Source organism: Callorhinus ursinus, unplaced genomic scaffold (assembly GCF_003265705.2).
Source record: "Callorhinus ursinus isolate GAN/ISIS: 27379988/994484 unplaced genomic scaffold, GSC_fseal_2.0 scaffold3, whole genome shotgun sequence".
NCBI lineage: Eukaryota > Metazoa > Chordata > Mammalia > Carnivora > Otariidae > Callorhinus > Callorhinus ursinus.
In genome coordinates, this window is record NW_027397065.1 from 27,026,652 (window position 1) to 27,050,511 (window position 23,860).

A 23,860-nucleotide genomic window follows, 5' to 3' on the forward strand; every position below is an offset into this window, starting at 1 on the left:
ATTTAGTACGTTATTGTAAACACACATGAATTTATTACCCAGGTCAAGAAATAGAACACTGCATCATCCCAGGACTGCTCTCCCTGTCTTGTTCCTGATCTCAAAGAGAAAGCTTTTAACATTTCACTCCCAAGTACATTTGCTGAAGGTTTGTTTTTTGTTTTGTTTTGTTTTGTTTTTGTTAAAACTTTTATCACATTAAATCAATCTACAGAAATCTGTTGCATTTCTGTATACCAATAATGAAGCGGCAGAAAGAGAAATTAAGAAAACCATCCCATTTACAATTGCACCAAAAAATAGTAAGATACCTAGGAATAAACCTAACCAAAGAGGTGAAAGACCTGTACTCTGAAAACTATAAAACACTGATGAAATAAATTGAAGACAAAGAAATGGAAGAACATTCCATGCTCAAGGATTGGAAGAACAAATATTGTTAAAATGTCTTTACTACCCAAAGCAGTCTACACATTTAAAGCAATCCCTATCCAAATACCAACAGCAAAACAGAACTAGAACAAACAATCCTAAAATTTGTGTGGAACCACAAAAGACTTGAATAGCCAAAGCAGTCTTGAAAAACAAAAGCAAAACTGGAGGCATCACAATTCCAGACATCAAGTTATATTACAAAGCTATAGTAATCAAAGTAGTATATTGGCACAAAAATAGACATATAAATCTTATGGAACAGGGTAGAAAATCTAGAAGTTAGCCCACAATTATGTAGTCCATTAATCTTCGACAAAGCAGGAAAAGCTATGCAATGGGAAAAAGACAGTCTCTTCAACAAATGGTGTTGGGAAAACTGGACAGCAACATGCAAAAGAATGAAACTGGACCACTTTCTTATACCATACACAAAACTAAATTCAAAATGGATTAATATGAGACCTGAAACCATAAAAATCCTAGACGATAGCACAGGCAGTAATTTCTCTGACATTGGCTACAGCAACTTTTTTTAGATAGGTCCCCTTGCCTCAAAAGCAAAAGTAAACTATTGGGACTACGTCTACACAGCAAAGGAAACAATCAACAAAGGTAAAAGGCAACCTACTGAATGGGAGAAGATATTTGCAAATGACATGTCCGATAGAGGATTAGTATCTGAAATATATAAATAACTTACACAACTTAACACCCAAAAACCAAATAATACAGTGGAAAAAATGGGCAGAAGACATAAACAGACATTTCTCCAAGGAAGACATACAGATGAGCAACAGACACTTTCAAGTATCTTTTCAAAGATACTCATCATCACTTACCATAGGGGAAATGTAAATCAAAACCACAGTGAAATATCACTTCACACCTGTCAGAATGGCTAAACTCAAGAACACAAGAAACAACAGGTGTTGGTGAGGATGTGGAGAAAAAGGAACCCTTGTGCACTGTTGGTGGGAATGCACACTGGTGCAGTCACTGGAAAACAGTATGGAATTTCCTCAAAAAGTTAAAAATAGAACTACCCTACAATCCAGCAATCACACTACTGGGTATTTGCCCAGAGAATACAAAAACACTAATTCAAAGGGGTACATGGATCCCTGTGTTTATTGCAGTATTATTTGCAATAGCCAAGATACAGAAGTAGCCCAAGTGTCCATCCACTGATGAATGGTTAAAGAAGTGGTACATATATACGATGAAATATTATTCAGCCATTAAAAGGAATGAAATCTTGCCATTTCCAATGACATGGATGGAGCTAGAGAGCATAATGCTAAGCAAAATAAGTCTGAGAAAACCAGTACCATATGATTTCACTCATATGTGGAATTTAAGAAACAAAACAAATGAGCAAAAGGAAAAAAAAGAGAGACAAACCAAAAAACAGACTCTTAACTGTAGAGAACAAACTGATGATTACCAGAGGGGAGGTGGGTAGGGGGAATGGGTGAAATAAATGGTGGGGATTAAAGAGTGCACTTGTCATAATGAGCACCAGGTGGTTAAAATAAAAACTTAAAAAAGTTCCCTGCTATATCTTATTTACTAACAATTTTGTGTTCTCTTTGAATTTAATACTTTTCTTTTTTTGCAACTTTTCATTGCCATATGAATTTTCTCTTCGTGTGTTAATATATTGGATTTTATTTAACTGTTTAACCTAATCTGATTCTTGGGATACACCTAATTTGGTTTTACTGTATTATCTTTTTAAATTATTCCTGGGTTCAGTTTATTAATATTTTGCCTGAGTTTGTTTTGTATCAGTGTTCATAAATGAGATGGCCTATATTGTTCTTGTCAAGATTTGAAATCAATGTTATGTTAGCCTCATAGGGTGAACTGACCCTTATTTTCTGTTTTGGAAAAGTTTGTGTATGACTAGAATTTTATTCCTCAATTTTTTTGCTACAATCTGGCAGAGAAGCCATCTGTGCTGGGAATTTTCTTCGTGGAAAGGTTTTTAAATAATTGGATTTCTCCTTTCTAAGCCTGTTCAGGTTTTCTGTCTCTTAATTATTTTGGTAATTTTTCCCCTAAGACGTTGTCTTTTTTCATCCACACTTTTTAATTTACCTTCACAAAATTATATATTATTGGCTTCAGGGAAGAATTCCCTTCTTAAGTCTGATATAGGCTATAAGAACCTTCTCTTTTTCCTTCATCAGTCTCACCAGAGATTTAGTAGTCTTTCAAAAGAACTAAATTTTGAATCTTCCTGATCTTTTTTATTGCATGTTTGTGTTCTAGGGCATTGATTTCTGTTTTATTTCCTTCCTTCTATTTTGGGGGGGGTAATTTCTTATAGTTCCTTTGTTAATTTCTTGAAGTTCACTACTTTTCAGCATTTCTTCCTTTTTTTTTTAAGATTCTATTTATTTTGGGGAGAGAGAATGACAGAGAGCATGAGAGGGGTGAGGGTCAGAGGGAGAAGCAGACTCCCTGCTAAGCAGGGAGCCCGATGCGGAACTCGATCCCAGGACTCCAGGATCATGACCTGAGCTGAAGGCATTCGCTTAACCAACTGAGCCACCCAGGCGCCCCAGCATTACTTCCTTTTAATTACATGCATTTAAGGCTAAGCATTTCCTTCTCAACACTGTTTTAACTAGCCATATTACTCAAATTATGATATGTGTATTTTTATAATTCACTTAAAATGTTTTCTAATTTTTATTGATAGAAAACTTTGACTTTGGATTAGTTGGAAGTATTATATTTCTTAATTACTAAACACATGGAGATATTCTAGTTATTTTTTAATTTGTTTTTGATTTCTAACAACTGTGCAAGATAATTAGAGAATACACTCGGTTTCAACGGTCTGTGATTTCACACCTTTAAAACTTGAGATCTGCATTATGACCCAGAATATTGTCTTTTTTTTACTCTGCAGTTGAGTGCAGTGTTCAGATGTTTTCATTAGGTCATGTTTGTTAATCTTGTATTTCAAATCTTTAGCATCACTAGTGATCTTTTTTTTTTTTTTTGCTTGTATCAGTTATAAAGAAGGGTATGTTAAAATATCCCATTATGATTGTGAATTTGATTATTTCATCCTGTAGTTCTCTCAGTTTTTGTTTTATGTATTTGAGGCTGTGCTAGTAGATGCATGGAAATGCACAGTAGTTATATCTTCTCAGTAACTTACTATTATGAAGTGTTCCTCTTTTATTTGGATAGCATTTTTGTTTTTTGGGATTTTTTTTTTTTTGCTTTTAAAGTTTAGTTTGTCCGAGATTGCTATAACAACACCCACTTTCTCTTCATTATTGCTTGCGCAGTATATCTTTTTCTATTCTTTTACCTCCAACCTTTTTGCATTCTTATGTTTTTGGTGTGTCTCTTGTGTGACATGGTTGAATTTAACTCTCCCATCTTACTGTGTACTTTACATTTGCCCTATTCCCTTTTCTCCACTTTTTTGTCATTTAGACAAATTGACTTTTTTCATTTCAGGATTTTTTTTCTCTTACTCTTTGGAAGTTACAACCTCTTTTTTTCCTCTTTTACTAGTTACTAGAATTTTTATTTGGTTCTTTTTCATATCTACCATGTCACTTTGTATAGTTTTCAGTTCCATGCAAAAATAGTTAAGCTTGACTTTTATCCCCATAAATGTAGTATTTTCCCTCTGTGTCTTATAATTCCAACATGTCAACTCTCTGTGGGTCTGATTCTGTTGTCTGTTGCAGAAATAATTTGATGTATAAGATGAAGTTAATTTTTCTCTAGAGAATATTTTCATTTGCCATTGCCAAGAGCCTTGGAGTGTGAGACCATCTTAATCCAATTTCAAATCTTTAACTTTTCTGGGCCACCTTCTGGTTCCTTCTTACTTGTCTTAAGATGCATCGCTGCGGAGTCCAAGCCCAAAGCCAATGGTGTTTTTATTACCGTCTTTACCATTGGTGGGACCCAGATTCTGACCTTTGTTCCCCAGTCCTGAAAGTCAGGCAACAAATCAGAGTTCAGACTCTTAAATACTTCTTTGTTGACAAACCCAAAAAGCGTAGCTTACCTTTCTGGGTTTCTACTTCTGGTGCATTTGAGCTGGTTATTCATTCCTCACTATTTTGGTAGTTATTTGATGCTTTTAAGAAGATAACTTTCATATTTTATCTAGCTTTTTAAATTGACTTCAAAAGGGTAGCTGTTCGGGGGCGCCTGGGTGGTTCAGTCGGTTAAGTGTTTGCCTTCGGCTCACATCATGATCCCAGGGTCCTGGGATCGAGCCCCACATCCAGCTCCCTGCTCAGCAGGAGAGTCTGCTTCTCCCTCTCCCTCCCTCCCCACTTGTGCGCGCGCTCTCTCTCTCTCTCTCTCTCTGTCTCTCACTCTGTCTCTCAAATAAATAAATAAAATCTTTAAGAAAAAAAGGTAGCTGTTTGAACTGCATAGTCTGCTATTTCTACAATCAGAAGTCCAAATATTTCTTTGACTAACTTGTTCAAGGAGGACTTGACATTTCTACAGTAGGCATTTCTTTGTGGCCCTTTTATGTTACAAATGAGATATCTGGAAAAGGTAAACATTAAAGTATGGTTGCCTTTTAGTACTTTAGCATTGTTTATCACATTATTCCATTACTTTGCAAAGCCCCAAGGGAAGGAGGCAGAAGATATTTTCTTTGACTGGAGAAGTCAGAAGTAAGTGTAATGAGGGTAGTACATTGGGGTAGGAATTGTCCTTTCTGTGAGCAAAGAGATAAAATGTGAACATTTTTTGAAGTGGAGATATGTGAAGAGGGAAGGAGAATGCACTGAGCTGAGGAAGGACTGCAAACATTTGTCCTTTAGTATTTTTGTTGGAAGTGGGGTTTATTTCCAGTAATTGTGACAGCTTTCTTTATGCCATATGGATGTTGTGATTTGTATTTTTATTTTCCTAAATATTTTTTGGTATATCTCAGGGACCGAATGTGATTTTTGAACCTGCGAACCCATATCTTTTTAAAAGTATTATATATATAATTTGCATTTGATTTCAGAAATTGATTAAATAGGTTAAACACACAGGTTAGAAATCTTACTAGGCAAACTAAACTGTAGTAGTCTACATAAATTGACATTCTGTGCTTGGAGAAGTGTTGAAAACTTTGTATAACACCAATATATTTTTATTTTAAAGACATTTAACCCGATATTAATCACAGCTGTTCCCATGAAATGCCGTGTCACTTTGTGATTACATTGATGCATCAACAAAATACAAAAGCAGTTCTCTTTTAAGGAAACCTAGAATTCTCATATTTGTTTACTTGATTCTGTACTAATGAGATTTTTGATTTAGTGTAGAATTAGGTCTTTGACAAATTTTTGTATCTCAATTCAGATAACCACCTGCTAATTAAATGTTATTAGCACTGTGAAGACTGGACTTAAACCGTGACAGTTTTCTTGCCAAAATGTTAAATGCAAGGAACTGAAATGAGTAATTGAATGGGAAAAAAAAGAGAGTTCTCATTTTCTGTGAGCAGTGTTTGGTATACTGCTTTATATGCCCCCCAAAAATCAGATTATTGTATGGGGGGGGGCTAATTCTGTTCCTAATGTATCTCACTGAGTTGCAAATTAAAATCTTTCATTTGTCTTTTATTGGTTGTTAATGAAGTTGCTTGAAGGCCCTCGGTAAACCTAGCAGTGGAGGCTTCCGGTTTTATTACTTGTGTTACTTATGTTCATCATTTAATTTAATTTAATTAGGGTGTTTTACATGATTTTTACCTAATACCTATATCCTCATTATATTTGTCCATTTTTTATTGACATTAAGGACTGACCAGTGGTATGGGAAGACATTTCTCTGTTAAAGATAAATATATTTGGATTTCTAAATCAGAAATAATTGACTTTGGTTTAGTGGAGAATGAAACCTGGAGTCAAATATTTGGCACTGTCTTTAGCTAGATCAGGACAAATCACTTAACCTTCTTGTGATTTAACTTATGTGTCTACAAAATGAGGGCATATTATATTTTAACTATGTTTTTATTCCAAATATTTTTCTGAAGTGGTGTAAGGAGCAACCATCTCAGGTAACTTTTCTAAAGCTGATCTGCATGTGAAATTTAAAAAATCATATGCTGTTTTTATGTTGTCAAAGCCAGATTGTTTCTTGTCATATCATTTTGGTTGTTTCCAGATTTGTAAAAACCTAACTTGCTTCTTAGCCTCAAACTTAGATGTAGGCACTATTAAGATACCAAGATAATGTCTTACTTATAAGTAATGAGCATGGTTTTGAATAGGTACTAGAGTTGTTTCAGGTGTCTCTCATTTTAGACAAAAAATATAGCTTCATCAGGAAAAGAGACTTTATTATCTTTGAGCAGTATTATCTTTGAGCACATATTACATGCATATAGCACACATTTCAAAAAGCACAAGAAAGTATGTATGAAATGAAAATAAATCTAGTCCTTCAGCCACCTGCATCCTCTCTGCAGAGGCAAACACCGTTACCATTTTTTGTTTAGTCTTTCAAGCTGTAGTCCACAGAAACCCAAAATTTCACAAACACTATCTGTGGATGTTCTTTAAGAAGGCAAATACATATGCTAATATGGTAGAGTGATTTGTGTTTTCATCAAAAATTAGCATTCTGGAACATAATACACTTAAGAATTTTAAATCATAATGATTACTCTTATTTGACCTCCAGAAGAGTTTTTTTACTTTAAAAGGTATGAAGCAGATACTGCAAGAGGATAAACAACTTGCTATTTAAATCTGATTATCTGATACTAAAGTGTGAAAATCCTGCTTGTTTAGAGTTTCACAAAAGTGGTCCCATGATTAAAAGTTAATTTGGGAAAATCTGACTAGAGTAGGTCATTTGCTAACCACACAAAAAGGTGGTTGTTAGGAATTTCCATTGTGGATTACAATAAGGTGAGAGAATCTGTATATTCTGCTTATTCCCTGTCTACATGAGCAACATTTGTTGACTTTACTGGGGCTAGAGGATCTGCTTCCAAGGTCACTCATTCATTAGGCTGACAAGTTGGTGCTGCTTTGGGCTCCAGGTTGGCCTTTCCATAGGGTTACCTGAGTATCCTCGTAACACTGGTGGCTGGCTTCAGAGTGAGCAATCCACGAGATCAAGGTGGAAGCTACAATGTCTTTGTGACCTAGCCTCAGAAGTCACTTCTACAGTATCTTACTGATCTATAGGTCGGATATATTAAGCATGGGACAGTAGCATCCGAAGGCTTGAAGGACCAGCATTTTAAAGATTATTGGGGATAATTTTGGAATGTGATGGAAGTACCTCCCAACCATAGCACCTCACCTCCATTTAAATAAGGATTGGATCAGCACTCTTATATATGTTTGTGGTAATCTCAAGGTGAATTTATGCAAGAGAGCCTAAGGCTTTCAGGATGCCGTACCCCTCTCTATTATTTATGTGCTGCTCAGGAAAATGCATGTTTGATTGCCAAGCTTTTTGCAATTATTTATTTTTTATTATGTTTGATGAGAAGAAAAATCACATAAACTGGGACTATCTAAAGATACTAACACAGTCTTCCTCTTAGAAATTGTAGGATGTATCCTTTAGCTTTAACACGTTGCCGAAATCTTTGCTACATCATCTATAGATGTTATTACTTTATTTTTTTTAAAGATTTATTTATTTATTTTGAAAGAGTGAGAATGAGAGAGAGAGAGTACATGAGAGGGGGGAGGGTTAGAGGGAGAAGTAGGCTCCCCACCAAGCGGGGAGCCCAATGCGGGACTCGATCCCGGGACTCCAGGATCATGACCTGAGCCGAAGGCAGTCGCTTAACCGACTGAGCCACCCAGGCGCCCCTAGATGTTATTACTTTAATCTAGCCTTTGAATCCAGGTGTCATCTGGAAATTGGAGTGGATATAGACCATCTTTCACTCAGAAAATAATGAATTCTGACTATAATCTGCAGAAATTTAAGGTTTTGGCATTTTTATGCCGCTGGAATGGTATGGAAGAGTAAGGCTGCCATGTAAGATAAAACAAAAAAAATTGCCCATGTGTAATGTTAGAGGAGTGAGAGTTTGAAGATTTAAGTGTGGCGGGGATTTTAGTTTAAATGTCTCAGACGGACACCTAGGTGGCTCAGTTGGTTAAGCATCTTCCTTCAGCTCAGGTCATGATCCCAGGGTCCTGGGATCAAGCCCCGTATTGGGCTCCCTGCTCAGTGAGGAATCTGCTTCTCCCTCTTCTCTGCCCCTCCCCACTGCTTGTGAGCGTGCATGTGTGTGCGTGTGCTCTCGCTCGCTCTCTCAGAAATAAATAAAATCTTTTAAAAAATAAAAAATAAATGTCTCAGACATCCAAATGACATATGAAATAGTTGGATATTCAGAGAGGATTAGGATGGAGATATAAATTTGAGGTTTAGCATCATATGGATGTTGGTTAAAACCTTGGGACTAGGTGAGAAAATAACAAAGAGAAAAAGTCCTAAAATACTTGCTGAGGCACTCCATCTTTTAGAAGACTAGTGAAAAGCAGAATCATTAAAGGAAATAGAGGGAGAGGGAAAACAGGAGAATGGCATACAGGCCAAGAGAAGATGTTATTTAAGGTAGAAGAGAGAGATCAAGTTTGTCTCATGTTACTAAGAGACTGTTGTACTAACAGTGGAATTTGGCTACACGTGGTCATTGGTGACCTTGGCAGTTGAGCTTCAGGAAATTGTTTTAAGATTAGGGAGGGTTAAAGAATGAATGAGAGGTGAGAAAATAGAGACAGGAAATGAAGGCCACTAGATCAAGTAGTTTTGCTGTGAGTAGAACAGAGAGAGGGGTCATATCTAGTGTATGTGTGGTGGGCTAAAGTCAAGAGAGGGGTTTGTAAAGATGAGTGATACTAGAGCATGTGTGTGTTCATGAGAATGATCCGTAGAAGAGGGGAAATTGGTTATGCAGGAGAGAGAGGGGCTACTCAAAGGCGACTTCTTGGAAACACAAGAGTAGTTGGAATCCATTGCCCAAGTGAGGGTATTGGTCTTTCATAGGAACAGGAGTGCTTTATCCATTTTAATAGGAGGGAAACAGTGTAGGCTTGGTAGGGAAGTATGAGAGAATTTCTCTCTAATGGAGTGAAGTAGGTCTTCAACTGAAAGTGGCCTGGGTAGGAAAATAGGTGCGTTGTAGGTTTAAGGAGAGAAGAAAGGTATGAAGACGTTAACTCAAGAGACTGGGAAAGCTGGCTTTCTAGGAAGCCCAGTAACCCTGCCGGCAGTGTTGAATATCTTAGCATGTTTATAGTTGTAAATTTCATGTGAACCGAGCCAGCTCCATTATCCCACCACCAGCACTACTCCCCCACCCCCCACCCCACCCCTGCCTAAGGGGATATGAGGGGAAAAAAAAATCTCCCCTTGAGAAAGTAGCAAAGAAAGTGGAGTCATTAGATTGAAACTAAGATAATAAACTAAGATAAATAGGTGAAGATATGCCTTGAAAAGCTTGAAGTTACAGGGGAGTTATTTGATTCATTTATTGGTATATTTTTAATACAATAGTGTTAAAATATACTGTTCACAAATTTATGTGAGTTACGTAAATTTCTGTGCTGTTTTAGTGAATATGTTAAACACTATATCAAACCTGTTGTGATGAAATTAAGATTTTCTTTTGTGGGGGGAGAGAATATTAGGAGAAGAATATCTAGTATTCAAAAATCTAAACCTCCAGTATGGACCCACAGAAATAGATGTTGACTGTTACAGTTATGTCCCAGCTCTGCCCATAGACCATTTAATCCATAGGCAGTGTTAAATCCCATAACTACCATGGATAACACTGAATACCACTATTTCTATAGGAAAATGCATTTAGCATTTCAGTTTGGCATGCCAGCAACATCCTTACATTTTGTTGCCCTGGAGAAAGTTTCTCTCTTTCACTTACCATTCTCACCCCTTCCCCAAGTCTTTGCAAGGCATTTAAAGTGGGGGGGGGGGGCACCTGGGTGGCTCAGTTGGTTAAGCGACTGCCTTCAGCTCAGGTCATGATCTCAGGGTCCTGGGATCGAGCCCCACATCGGGCTCCCTCCTCGGCGGGAAGCCTGCTTTTCTCTTTCCCACTACCCCTGCTCTAGCTGTCTCTCTCTCTGTCAAATAAGTAAGTAAAATCTTTAAAAAAAAAAAAAAAAAAGGCATTTAAAGTGGGACTTTTTTCTTTAAATTTTATCTTATTATGTTAATCACCATACATTACATCATTAGTTTTTTGGGTTTTTTTTTTTTTTTTTTAAAGATTTTATTTATTTGACAGAGACACAGCGAGAGAGGGAACACAAGCAGGGAGAGTGGGAAGAGGGAGAAGCAGGCTTCCCGCAGAGCGGGGAGCTCGACGTGGGGCTCGATCCCAGAACTCTGGGATCATGACCTGAGCCAAAGGCAGACGCTTAATGACTGAGCCACCCAGGCGCCCCACATCATTAGTTTTTGATGTAGTGTTCCATGATTCATTGTTTGCGTATAACACCCAGTGCTCCATTCAATACGTGCCCTCTTTAATACCCATCACCAGACTTAGTGGCTGCCTATCCTGTCCCTAATCATAAGCAAGCACAAAATGTTTTTAGAGCTTTTGGGGTCTTATTTCATAAATATGGAGAAATAAATAAAAATGAGCAGGCTGGGGCCCTGGGTGGCTCAATTGGTTAAGTGTCTGCCTTCAACTCAGGTCTGCTCAGCAGGGAGTCTGCTTCTCCCTTTGCCCCTCATCCCGCTCATGTTCTCTCTCACTCTCAAATAAATAAAATCTTTTTTAAAAAATGAGCAGGCTATCCTATGCTTGTTATTTTTTCACTTGTCCTTTTTAAGGAATATTCATTTCTTTCACTCAACACACATTTAATTTCTGCTAGGTACCTGGGACAATGCTTGTATAGTTAAGAAAATGAAGACAGAGATCCTTGTTCAGAAGCTCATGGTTTAATGGGGAAAATAGGTCTAATTTAAGTTGATAATTGATTTAAGTTCTACAGGAGCCTAAGGGGAAGATCATCTGACTACTCAGAATAAAGATAGCTTCACAGAAGTGGATCTTGACATATGAGAGGTAGTTCACTCATATTCCACAAACATTCTAGTAACTACTTTGGACCAGGCTACTGGCTATTGAGAACACAATGTTGAAATACAAGATGAGAGTCTTGTCTTGAAGGAGTTTAATGAGAAAGATCAGTAAATAAATAATCCCAAGTGTATGGTAAATGAAATAGCTGGTAAACTCAGGAACCTCTGAAAGCATATTGGGGAAGAGGGGATCTGACTCTGACAAGAGAAGTTAGAGAAGGCTTTTGGTAGGTGCCATCTACACTGAGTCCTAAAAATGGGTTAGCATTAGGTAGGTAGAAAAGTGGGAGTGAGAACCTTCCAGGAGATTTTAGGGGTCCATTTGGTTGGAGTATAGCTAGAGTAGTTGGGTGGCTTGGAGAGGTATAAAGGGCTCAGATCATAAAGGACCTTACACATGTGTTGCTAATGAGCTTGAACTTTTGTTTTATCACCAGTTGAACACTATGAAAGATGGAAAATACTAATCTTGAAAGGTCTTTGTAGAAGCTAACAATTATGAATTTTTTTTTGGCTGTTGTTAAATATAGCTTAGTGCTTTGTTAATGTAGAAGTAGTACAGATCACTATTAAAAATTTAAACAGTAAAGAGGGTGCTAGCTAGGCTGGTTCAGGCGGTAGAGCATGCGAGTCTTGATCTCAAGGTTGTGAGTTCAAGTCCCATGTTAAGTGTAGAGCTTACTTAAAGGAAAAAAAATTTAAGTGGTAAAAATGAAAGCACCACTCAATTCGACTCCCCAGAGGAAACCACTGTTAAGTTTCTTGAGTAGTTTTTAAAACATTTCAAGTATAGCATAGTGTTCTTAATAATAAAGTAGTATTAGACAAAAAAAACAAACAAACAACTATTTCAAAGAAGTGTCCAGGGACTGTGGGAAGAAGGTGAGAATCAACTCTCCAAGCTTCCAGGCAAATAATACTTTATATAGACTGTTTGCATAAAATAAATGGTTGATAAATCCTGCCGAGATGTCTTATCACTCCATAGGAGACCTTTTTTGTAAAGAATTTTGTGTTCCCTGTTGTAAAAGAATGAATATCAGGAAGATCTCTTTTCTCTGAAAGTCTCCAGTGTTTTATTGAGCAGATCTAACTGTTTGAATTAAATCGCAGACCTTCTTTGGGAAAAGATTAAGAAAATACCTTTTTCATATTGTATTAGGTACACACTGGTTTGGGATCAAGATGCTTATTGATTAATGCTGGTGTGTACTGAGAAAGGTGGTAGAATATGAAATGAAATTTGGTCCAGTTCTTAAGAAATCTTACTTTTTGCTTCCATAAAAGCTATGTGACACTTCAAATAATTCTACCCAATGTTGGAGGACTTGGTAAAGAAAGTTTTAAAAGACAAAGTAAATGTGAAGTCCTAGTTTGTTTGTTTTTTTTAAAGATTGTATTTATTTATAGAGAAAGAGAGAGAGAGAGCATGAGCGGGGGGTGGGGAGGTAGGGGAGAGGCAGACTACCCGACGAGTAGGGAGCCCAATGTGGGACTCGATCCCAGGATACAGGGATCATGAACCGAGCCAAAGGCAGACGCTCAACCGACTGAGCCACCCAGGCTCCCCTGAAGTCCTAGTTTTAAAAAACATTATATTGAAGTAGGGAATTAGGTTTATTTGTTTGCCTTGGTTTTCCTTTCTCTCTTCCCTCTTAAAACATATTAAGTATTTATTTTGAGTTCTTTTGTTAGGTGATTCATTATCCTAAATCTTAAAATGAATCTATATGTTAGGTACTTTTGGGGATAGTTCAGGTGACCAAAGGTTTCTGACTTGACTGACAAAGTCCAATAATTCTTGGTAGATTTTTTTTCATTTTACTTAATAATTATATGTTTGGATTATTTAGCCTATAATAGCAAATATTTATCCTCAGGTATCCAGAAGTGAAATAATTTTATAGTCTATACTTTGCCTTACATGTTTAAAATTCAGCATAAAGCAAGAGGAAGGGAATATTTTCAAAAAGGAAGCAAATTATTTAGAACTAGGCAGTACCAAATGCAATTGGCATATAAGGCATTGAAAAAGTGATTATTTCCTCATCCAAGGTAAGGATTTGGGGATATTGGTATGAGAATAAAAATTTTAACTCAAGGATTTGGTTTAAGGTTGTAATAAATAAAGTAAGTGCCGTTATTTGGCTGTAGTTTATTCTTTTATGTACACCAAATTTTGTTTTTAACATAAATAAAAATTGGGTTTTTCCTTATTGATTCTGATGTAGTTCAAGGGCCAATGTGTATGTTACAAATTGATAAATAATCCATCAGGTAATCTAGGTATTTTATGATAATTTAACATAATTTTTAATTATGTTTTCCTTGGAGAAAGTCTGTTTTATTTATTTATTTTAAAGATTTTATTTTTTTAAAGATTTTTATTTATTCATTTGAAAGAAAGCAAGAGATCACAGGAGAGGGAGAGGGAGAATCAGACTCGCCATTGAGTGGAGAGCCGAATGTGGTGCTCTGTCCCAGGATCCTGAGATCATGACCTGAGCCAAAGGCAGATGCTTAACTGACTGAGCCACCCAGGTGCCCCAGGGTTTTTCGTTGTTTTTTTTTTTTTAAGATTTTATTTATTTATTTGAGTGAGAGAGAGAAAGTGTGAGCAGGGAGAGGGGCAAAGGGAGAGAATCTCAAGCAGACTCCCCACTGAGCACAAAGCCTGCTGCAGGGCTAAATCTCACAACCTTGAGATCATGACCTGAGCTGAAATCAAGAGTCTGATGCTTAACCAATTGAGCCTTCCAGCCGCCCCTAAGGATTTTAAGTAATCTCTGCATCCACTTGGGGCTTGAGCTCATGACACTGAGATCAAGATTCGCATGCTTTACTGACTGAGACTGCCAGGCACCACATGAGAGAGACTGTTTTAAAAAACTCGTTCTGTATGCTTCTTTTTCTTGAATTCACAGCGATAACTATAAACATTTGGTGCTGTTTTGGTAACTGAAGTCCCTGAGCTGTTAGTGTTAAAATGTTACCTTTATGAATAGGGTTTATAAGTTTGTATTGTAAGTTGTATTTTGGGGAGCAATCTTATAGTTGTTTTTGGTAAAGATCCAAGTTAACATCATTAAACAAGGCATACTATTTTTTTTTAAAAAAGGGAAAGCATAAAGTCTGTTTTAAACAATTAGTTTTAAAAAATTGATCAGAATTTTTTTTCCCAAGGGGATAGTTTGAAACACTGGATGCCCTAAACCTGGAACTTGACCTGATTAGATCATGTTAAGAATTTAGAAAACGGGGTGTCTGGGTATCTCAGTCAGTTGAGCATCCGACTCTTCATTTCAACTCAGGTCTCAATCTCAGGGTTGTGGGATCCAGCCCCATGTTGGGCTCTACGTTGTAGGAAGTCTGCTTGGGATTCTCTCTCTCCGTCTGGCCTTCCTCTTCTCCCCAGCCCCAAACATGCTGTCTCTCTCTCTCTCTAAAATAATAAATAAATCTTAAAAAAAAAAAGAATTTAGAAAACAAAATATTCCCCACTTATATGCAAATATTTGAATATTGTATTCGTTGGATAAAATGGTTGTCAAAGATGACTTTGTGGTTTTTTTGTTTTGTTAACAACATAAAATTAATAAATAACAGTGTTGTCAAAATCGCTAAAATAACAAATAAAGCAAAATTAAATGTCTTATAGAGTATAAAATTTAGTGTTTTTCCCTGCCATTATATTTTCCAATTGAAAAAGTCTTTGGTCATTAAATTTATAAATTAGTAGTAATATACATATAATTTCTGATTGTGTATCCTCTTAAGAACTAGAAACTAGTCATCTTAATTTTTGTGGCTTTTGCCTCTAATTGTGTATCCTAATTTTTTTGAAACACCTGTATTTTTAATTGCCCATAAGGTGAAGTCTAAATTTTTTAACCTAACAGACAAAATCAAAATCTTTGCCCTGAAAAATTTCTAAACACCTTTCAAGGCTAGTTCTATTGCTCTTTTCTGTCTGAAATCTTTCTTGATCAACTAGCCAGAAGTCATCTAATCTCTCATCCTTTGATACACGTTGCCTTGTATTGAAACTTTTTTGTAAATGTTTTAGGCCCCCCTACTTGATTCTAAATTGATGTCTCACTCATCTTTATATCATCTACATTCATACGTTCAACAGTATGTATTGAATGTGTACCGTGCACCAAGTACTGTTCTAGATGTGAAGGGAACAGCAGTGCACAAGAATCTAGAATCCTGTCCTCATGGAATTTATATTCCAGTTTGGCAAGCAGTGAAGGAGACAGAAAAATAAACACATAGATACATGGATAGAGCCTTTCAGATCTTAAATGATTTGATGACAAAACAGCATGCTGTGGTAGAAAGTTTAAGGTCAGTACCAATGTTGATAAGGTAATCATGGAAGGTCTCTTTGAAGATGTGACATTTATGTCAAGATCTGAATAAGATGGAGCAGTCATTTGAAGATGTGGGAGCAGAGTTCTTGAGGCTGAAGGAAAGGCAGTACAAAAGCATAAGAGAGAGCAACGAGAAGGTGAGGAGGGGAGAAGAGTAGGAATGGAAGCAGGAGCTAGGTTATATATACAATTTTATAAACCAAGGTAAGGCATTTGAAATTTATTTGAATTTCATTGGGAAGTCATTAACTGCTTTGAAGCTTTTGAGGACTCATTTGATTACATTGGGCCTACCCAGGATCATCTTTTAAGTTTTTAATTTTTTTTAAAGTAATCTCTACACCCGACATGGGGCTCAAACTCACTACCCCCAAGATCAAGAGTTGTGTAGTGTACTGACTGAGCCAGCCAGGCATCCATCCCTGTGTGTCTGGTTTTATGCCAATACCATACTGTTTTGTTTTTTTTTAAGATTTTATTTATTTGAGAGAGAGAATGAGATAGAGAGAGCATGAGATGGGGGAGGGTCAGAGGGAGAAGCAGACTCCCCGCTGAGCAGGGAGCCCAATGGGGGACTCGATCCTGGGACTCCAGGATCATGACCTGAGCCAAAGATGGTCGCCTAACCAACTGAGCCACCCAGGCGCCCCCATACTGTTCTGATTACTATAGGTTTGAAATCAGGAAGTGTGGTGCCTCCAGCTTTGTTCTTTCTCAAGATCACTTTGGCTATTCAAAGCCTTTTGTGGTTTCATACAAAATATATTAGGATTTTTCGTTCTATTTCTGTGTAAAATGCTGTTGGAATTTTGATGGGGATTGCATTAAATCTGTAGATTGCTTTGGGTAGTACAGACATTTTAACAATATTCTTCCAGTCTATAATCATGGAATGTCTTTGTATTTATTTGTTTTCTTTAATTTCTTTCATCAGTGTCTTATAGTTTTCATTGTACAAATCTTTCATCTGTTTTTTTTAGTTAAATTTATTCTGAAGTATTTTATACTTTTATGCAATTGTATAACTGACATAATTTTAATCCTCTTTAAGTGTACCACAAATATGATTAACCAAGTTATCAATCATTGAGGTTGTTTCTAACATTTCAATAGTGTAAACAATACTGAGTGTCTTTGAATATAACTCTTTGTGTATGTATCTAATTGTATATAGGATAATTAAATAGGATTTACTTCAATATAAGCATTTTAAACATTTTAAGGACCTTTGAAACTACTGCCTATTTTCATGTATCCTCACTGATCCACAATATTATTTTAATTTAAATTTCATCTAATAGGAACTTTTTTCTCCTGTAAGCAGATGTCTCAGGCTATATAGCACTCTAAATTAAAAGGCATTTCAAAAAAGGCCTCCCTCCCATCGTGCAGTAGGAACTTTGGCAGCAAAAGCTAAAGTAGAGCTTGCTACTCCTCAATCCTGGTAGCACATACTAATGCCTGGGCCTCATTTTTAGAGATTCTGACTTAATGGTGTTTTAAATTCTTTAAGCTCCTTAAGTGATTCTACTGTGCAGCCACTTAACCTTAGAAACTTAGTCCCAAGGCTGCATCACTTTTTTTTCCATCTACAGGACCCGGGGTTTTTATTTAAAGTATTCTCTTTCTTCTGTAGAAAGTTTTATTTTGAATGGTATTCATTATTCAGCATTCGCTCTACTTTTATCCCATGAAAATGTCTGCATTGATGCCCTTTGGAGATTAATTTCAAATCATTCCTTATACTAATATTTAGTGAATACCTGTAATGCACAAAATATTGTGGTACATACCATGAGATGTACAAGATAAAATCAAGTGTGACTCTTTCCTCAAGGTTGTTATAGTCAGGAATGGGAAAGGAGATGTGCACACAAAGGTGCAAAATGTGTGTGTGCCACAAAAGAGATAGTATCAATGGAGCAAAGAGGAGGGTGAATTGATTCTAGATGGGATGGTAGATTACTTTGTGGAAATGTATATTTAAGCTGAGCCTTGATTTGGACCAGTAGAACAATTAGTAATCCTTTACTTTAAAAAAAGTATTTTATAGTTTATAGGATTTGTTCAGAATTACACATTTGATCATTAAACAGCTCTGTATAATAAGCCAAACAGTTCTTCTCATTTTGCAGATGAAAAAGTAGCCAAATTTTAGAATAGTTAAGTGACTTATCCAAAGTCATAGAGCTACAAAATGAAAGATTCAGAACTTTGAGCCTTAGTCTTCAATCTCTCTATGCTGGAACCTTCTACTGTATCACATTAGAATAAAGGCAAAAATCCTACATTTAAGGTGAGTTACAGAAATGGCTAAGTATTTAGCTTGATTGGACTATTATTAGGATGCAAGTTCTGAAATAAAGATTAAACTGTAGTGAGGTAGGCAGAATAATGGCTCCCCAAAGATGTCCATCTCTTAATCCCCAGAACCTGTAAGTATGTTAGATTATGTAACAAAGGGGAATTAAGGTTGCAGATGGAATAAAGTAGCTAATGAGGTAACCTGAAAATAGGGAGATTATCCTGGATTGTTGAGGTAGACCAGTGTAAGAGTCCTTGAAGTGAGTCTTTAAAAGTGTAAGAGGGAAGTAGAACAGGAGCCAAAGAAAGAGATGACAGTAGCAGCAAAATCATAGTGCTACAAATTGAGGACTCGCTCCACTGTTGCTATCTTTGAAAATGGAGGAAGGAGGCCTTGAACCAAGGAATGTGTTCAGTCTCTGGAAGCTAGAAAGGACAAGAAAACAGATTCTGCCTTAGGGCCTCCAGAAAGGAGGGCAGCCCTGTAGATACCTTGATTTTAGCTTAGAGTGAGACCCATTTTGGACTTCTGAACTGCAAAAGTGTGAGATAACACATTTTGTTGTTTTAGGCCATGGACTTTTTGTGGTAATTTGTTATGGCAGCCATAAGAAACTTAATACAAGTACGAAGCCTTTTAGTGTAGGAAGACTAATTGATATGCCATTCAAGGCACTCCATGATTAAACTCCAAGCTGTCTCAGTGCCACTGTTAACAGTGGAAAGCCATGAAATGTTCTTTGAGTAGGGGTGTAAAAAACCATTTTGGTATTACTTGCTGATTAGAGAGGAAAAAGATTGGAGGGAGAAAAACTACTTAAGCTTTAAATATTGGTGTTAGGAAAATTTATTTTGAGAAATTTTTGCCTCTTGAGGTAACATAAAATATACAGATAAGTAGACTATGATTGTATCTCCCACTTAGTTTATACATCACTAAAAATCCCATTGCGATTGTAACAATTCAGCTCTTCCCATGTCCTGTGAAAAATATGGAAAAGATGGGAGAACTGGTCTTCATAACCAATTTGGCCTTTGAAATAGGTCTCATTTTATTCTCTTTTTATGCTTTTTTGTCTTACTATAAGCCAGTATAAATCTAAAGACCTGAGTTTCTAAATGAATCTGAGCTTTATCTGATGGCTTAGCACCTGGAGAACTTAGATTTACACTAGCGTGTACTTTTTCAATACATAATTATTATTTTTAAAGAAAAAAAACTTTTGTTGATATCTACATATGCATAAATCTATTCTATTTCACTGTATCTGAGATCGCCAGTAAAGAGAGTTAAATATTGACAAAGCACAAGAGTCAATTAAGATAACAGAAAGGAGCACTAACTTTAACTCCTTTTATACTAGTTAATAATGTTGCCCATATTATTCTTGTCAGTTTTTGAAATCACAAGTCTTAAAATTAGGCCAAACGTGTCTATGTTAAAATGGAATGCAAGATTTAAGACATTAAGAATCCTATTTATTTAACCATTAATTTTTTTAACCTGCAGAAGGTTCAGAAGGTGTTCTTTTTTTTAAGATGAACCCATGTGTTCATATTTATAACATTTACTAACATTTACTAAAAACCATCAGATCTGATCATAAATAAACAGAATTTGAAATCAAAGGCATGTTTATCAGTGCAGTCTTGGCAATAGCCTTAACATACATTTATTTCTGTGTTTCACTTTAATCATAAAATATTTTTAGTGCATAAATATATATGTAGTCTTAATGCTAGCATTTTTATTTAAATAGGGATGGCAGGAGCTGTATTCTGAGATACATACAAACGTGGTAGCACCAATTAATGTTTTAATGGTCTTCATTGTGTTCAGACTTGGCCCAATACATTTTGATTGTACATATTTTTAATTAATTGTTTTTAAAATAGCTAAATATATTTTAAAAATAAAATTCAAATCAGGGGCGCCTGACTGGCCCAGTCAGTTAAGCATCTGTCTTCGGCTCAGGTCATAATCCCAGGCAGAGTCCTGGGATCCAGTCCACATTGAGCTCCCTGCTCAGCAGGGAGTCTACCTCTCCCTCTCCATCTACCCTTGCCCCGTGTTCATGCTGTTTCTCTCAAATAAATAAATAAAATCTTAAAAAAAAATTCAAATCAAACTTTTGTGGAATACTTAAAGAGAAAATCTTACTGAATAATTCAGTTGGCAATATTGTAAAATGTGAAGTTTTTAGATTGGCTTGCTTTTAGATTTGAATTATCATGATTAATGGACATGTGGTCAGAGCTTTCTTTAAAATTTTGTCATTTGAGTCACTGATTGACTTGTGCAAGACATAACAGTGAAAATTTAGACAAATATTTTGGTTACAAACTGGTTTACTAAAGAACAGCTTGAATCATAGTCTGAGTCAAGAGTAATAGAATTGTTTCTTAGGATACTAAGAAGTTATTTTTAGGAGCTTCTAAAGTGTATTCTTTGTTTTGAAGGGTACTTTTTCTTTCCAGAAGTTTAGGCCTTATGAGGAATTCTCTATTCTGAATTTGTCACAAATAGTGACTATATAAATAATTAAGTCTTGTTCAGTGAATCATGCACTTTCAGTAAGAGACTCTTGAAAGGCTTTTGTAAAACTAAGTCATCCTGATGAAAGGGCTATTTGAGATAGAGTCAAATTGATTCACGTTTCCTTTCTTTCAAATATGAGGAAAATTGTTTCTAAATATATTTAAACTTTTAATATATAATTTTTCTAATTACTAGTAGTATGTGGTCAGTGTTTGTTCATGTGTTCAACAAATATTTGGAGGGTATTTGCTATATATATCAGGCATTATAAGATAGACACAAAGAAAAACTATTCAAAAAGCACAAAGGAAAAAGAGAAAACTCCAAAATCCCAATTTCCAAGGATGACCACTGAGTACTGGTTCTGTGTACATCTATGAGCATTTTGCTATGTCTTTTACTTTTCTAATTCATACAATTTTTATTAAAAAGGAATTACTCCAAATATGCTGTTTAATAGCTTGCTTCTTTTCATGCTATTAATTTAAAAAATTGAGAAAAGATAGTAAATAACATTTCCTTTAAAAACCTGGGGTGCCTAGGTGGCTCAGTTGTTAAGCATCTGCCTTCGGCTCAGGTCATGATCCCAGGGTCCTGGGATCGAGCCCCGCATCAGGCTCCCTGCTCTGAGGGAAGCCTGCTTCTACCTTTCCTACTCCCCCTGCTTGTGTTCCTGCTCTTGCTATCTCTCACTCTGTCAAATAAATAAATACACTCTTTAAAAAAATAAATAAATAAAAACCTGAAGTTAAATATCCTTTCAAATTTGAAATAGGGGGCACCTGGGTGGCTTAGTTGTTAAGCATCTGCCTTCGGCTGAGGTCATGATCCCAGGGTCCTGGGATTGAGCCCTGCATCGGGCTCCGTGCTCAGAGGGAAGCTTGCTTCTCCCTCTCTCACTCCCCGCTTGTGTTCCTTCTCTCTCTGTGTCTCTCTCTGTCAAATAAATAAAATCTTTAAAAAAAAAATTGAAGTAGATCATGGACACACTGGTGTCCCCCCATTTAAACCAAAATTGAAATCTACTTTAAATTCTTGGCAATTTGAATTTGCCCTTCCAACTTATAAATCTTAGTAATATAAGCATCACGTGGTTTAATTTAAATGAGATGTAGAATTTGCATTAAAAAGTTTTAACTTTCAGGTTAAGAGTAGCTGACAGCACTTACTGTGTCAGGGACTGCTCTGAATTCTGCATCATTTGTATTAACTCCTTTATTCCATACTTCTCCCATTTTGTAGAGGAAATGAAGCACTGAGCCTTTAAGTGACTAAAGTCTACACAACTAAGTGGCAGGAGCAGACTGTGTGACTCCATGATTCTGATCTCAGCCATTCTATGCTGCCATCATAGCTTCTGTGGTAACTCTTTTTATTTTTTTATTATTTTTTAAAAGATTTTATTTATTTATTTGACAGAGAGAGACACAGTGAGAGAGGGAACACAAGCAGGGTGAGTGGGAGAGGGAGAGGCAGGTTCCCGCCCAGTGGAGAGCCCGATGCGGGGCTCGATCCCTGGACCCTGGGATTATGACCTGAGCCGAAGGCAAACGCCCAACGACTGAGCCACTCAGGCACCCCTGTGGTAGTTATTTTTAATTCAAACATAGTTCGAGTGATTTACCTAACAAATCAGTGACTTGTAATATAAACTTACGTTATAATGCATTTAATAGAATTCTTTTCCTCTGTGCTGCAAACTTGTAAATCTCAGCAGAGATGTAATTTATTATTCACCCACAGATCTCCAGCATCTTACGCTAATCTTTCTGCCCTGCGGACCTCCCCCACCCCACCTATTATCCTAGTCAGCTTCCTTGACTTCTGTGGGTTGCCTGGGGACCCCGGCTGTGAGGGCGCACCCACCAGCACTAGGTGCCGGCTAGGGTTCGGCTGCTGTGCGGCGGGGCGGGGCTTGGTGCCTTATTGCGGAGTGCGGGTCGGGAAGCTGAGCATGAAGCAGCTGTGTAATCCGCTGGATGCGGACCAGGGCGCTCCCCATTCCCGTCGGGGACCCACCGATTGGCTGGACGCGGGCACACGTGACCGACATGTGGCTGTATTGGCGCAGCCCGCCTGGGTGTCACTGGAGACGGAATGGAGGTGCTGCTGGGCTCGGAAATGGGGTAGGTGCTGGAGCCACGGTGGCCCGGCTTGCTGCTGGAGGGAGGAGGAGGCGGTTTTCCCTTGCGCTGTCTGAAACCGGTGGCCTTTCCTTGGCACAGGGTCCATTGCCACATGCCAAGCCAGGAGGCAGGGGCGTCTCCCCCCTCCCCCCCTACTGCAGCACAGGAGGTGGATTTCCTGTGCTTCTGATCCAGGGTTTTTGACAGAAGAGGAAGAAGGGGGGAGGGGTAGGAGTGTTAAAGGGAGTCTGGTGAGAAAGAGCTGTTTTTGAAGCTAGAAGGAGGTTTTGTTTTTATAATGCCTGTTGACAGAGTGCAATAACAGTATCTAAGGAAACGGGTAGAGGACAACAAAGAATGGAGCATATTCATGGCGAGAAGCAAAAGCTCTAGCCCATTGAAAGGCTTCTTTTCCACCCTGGCCACAAGGACATATGCAGTGGTAGCCAAGAGGGGATACAAAGCTGCTGCTGATGGCTGATGTGAACCTAGTGGACAGGGCTGCTTGGGAGAGGAGTAAGAGGAGGAGGCAGGTCCTGCAGAGCTTGAGTGGTGGTTTTGGTTGATGGGAGAAATTTTGGTCACCAAAAGTGCCTGCTTTTGCAACACATCTAAATGAATTGTCTCTGAATAGGATGGCAAAAAAATACCAGCGCCTTTGTTAGTTACAAGTCGAAATGGTAGTGGCTTTTTGTAGATGACTGCAGCAGTGCTCTTCTCCCTCTGTGAGGCTGAAAAGACAACTGCAGAGGAATAAGAAACCTTGCAGCAATGCTGGTGGTGGAAGTCCATTTACAAGAAGCCATGGTGTATAATTGCAACCTGAATAGGAGGAAAAAAATGTTTAATTTTTTAAAGTAGGAAAAATACCAGGCTGAAATGTTTTGACAGTGGGATGTATCAGACACTTTGATTCTACATCACAAAAGAGATGTTAAAATTCTTTGCTTTAAACATAAATCCTATAGGAAATGTTAATA

At 37.2% G+C, this 23,860-nt stretch overlaps 1 protein-coding gene across 13 annotated transcripts in view; it reads left to right on the forward strand.

The window, feature by feature from the left end:
* The window catches only part of APC (APC regulator of WNT signaling pathway), a 130,312-nt gene that overhangs the window by 10,137 nt on the left and 96,315 nt on the right, over positions 1-23,860 (forward strand). For 4 of the 13 annotated variants that reach the window (XM_073889225.1, XM_073889235.1, XM_073889248.1 and 1 more), the window contains exon 1: positions 22,847-22,880. The exons of 7 other annotated variants lie outside the window; for them this stretch is intronic. The gene's annotated coding sequence lies outside the window, so the exon portion shown is untranslated. Of the gene's footprint in view, positions 1-22,820; positions 22,881-23,860 lie in introns of those variants that run through there. 2 more of the 13 variants (XM_025866888.2, XM_073889258.1) reach the window with 2 other exon arrangements.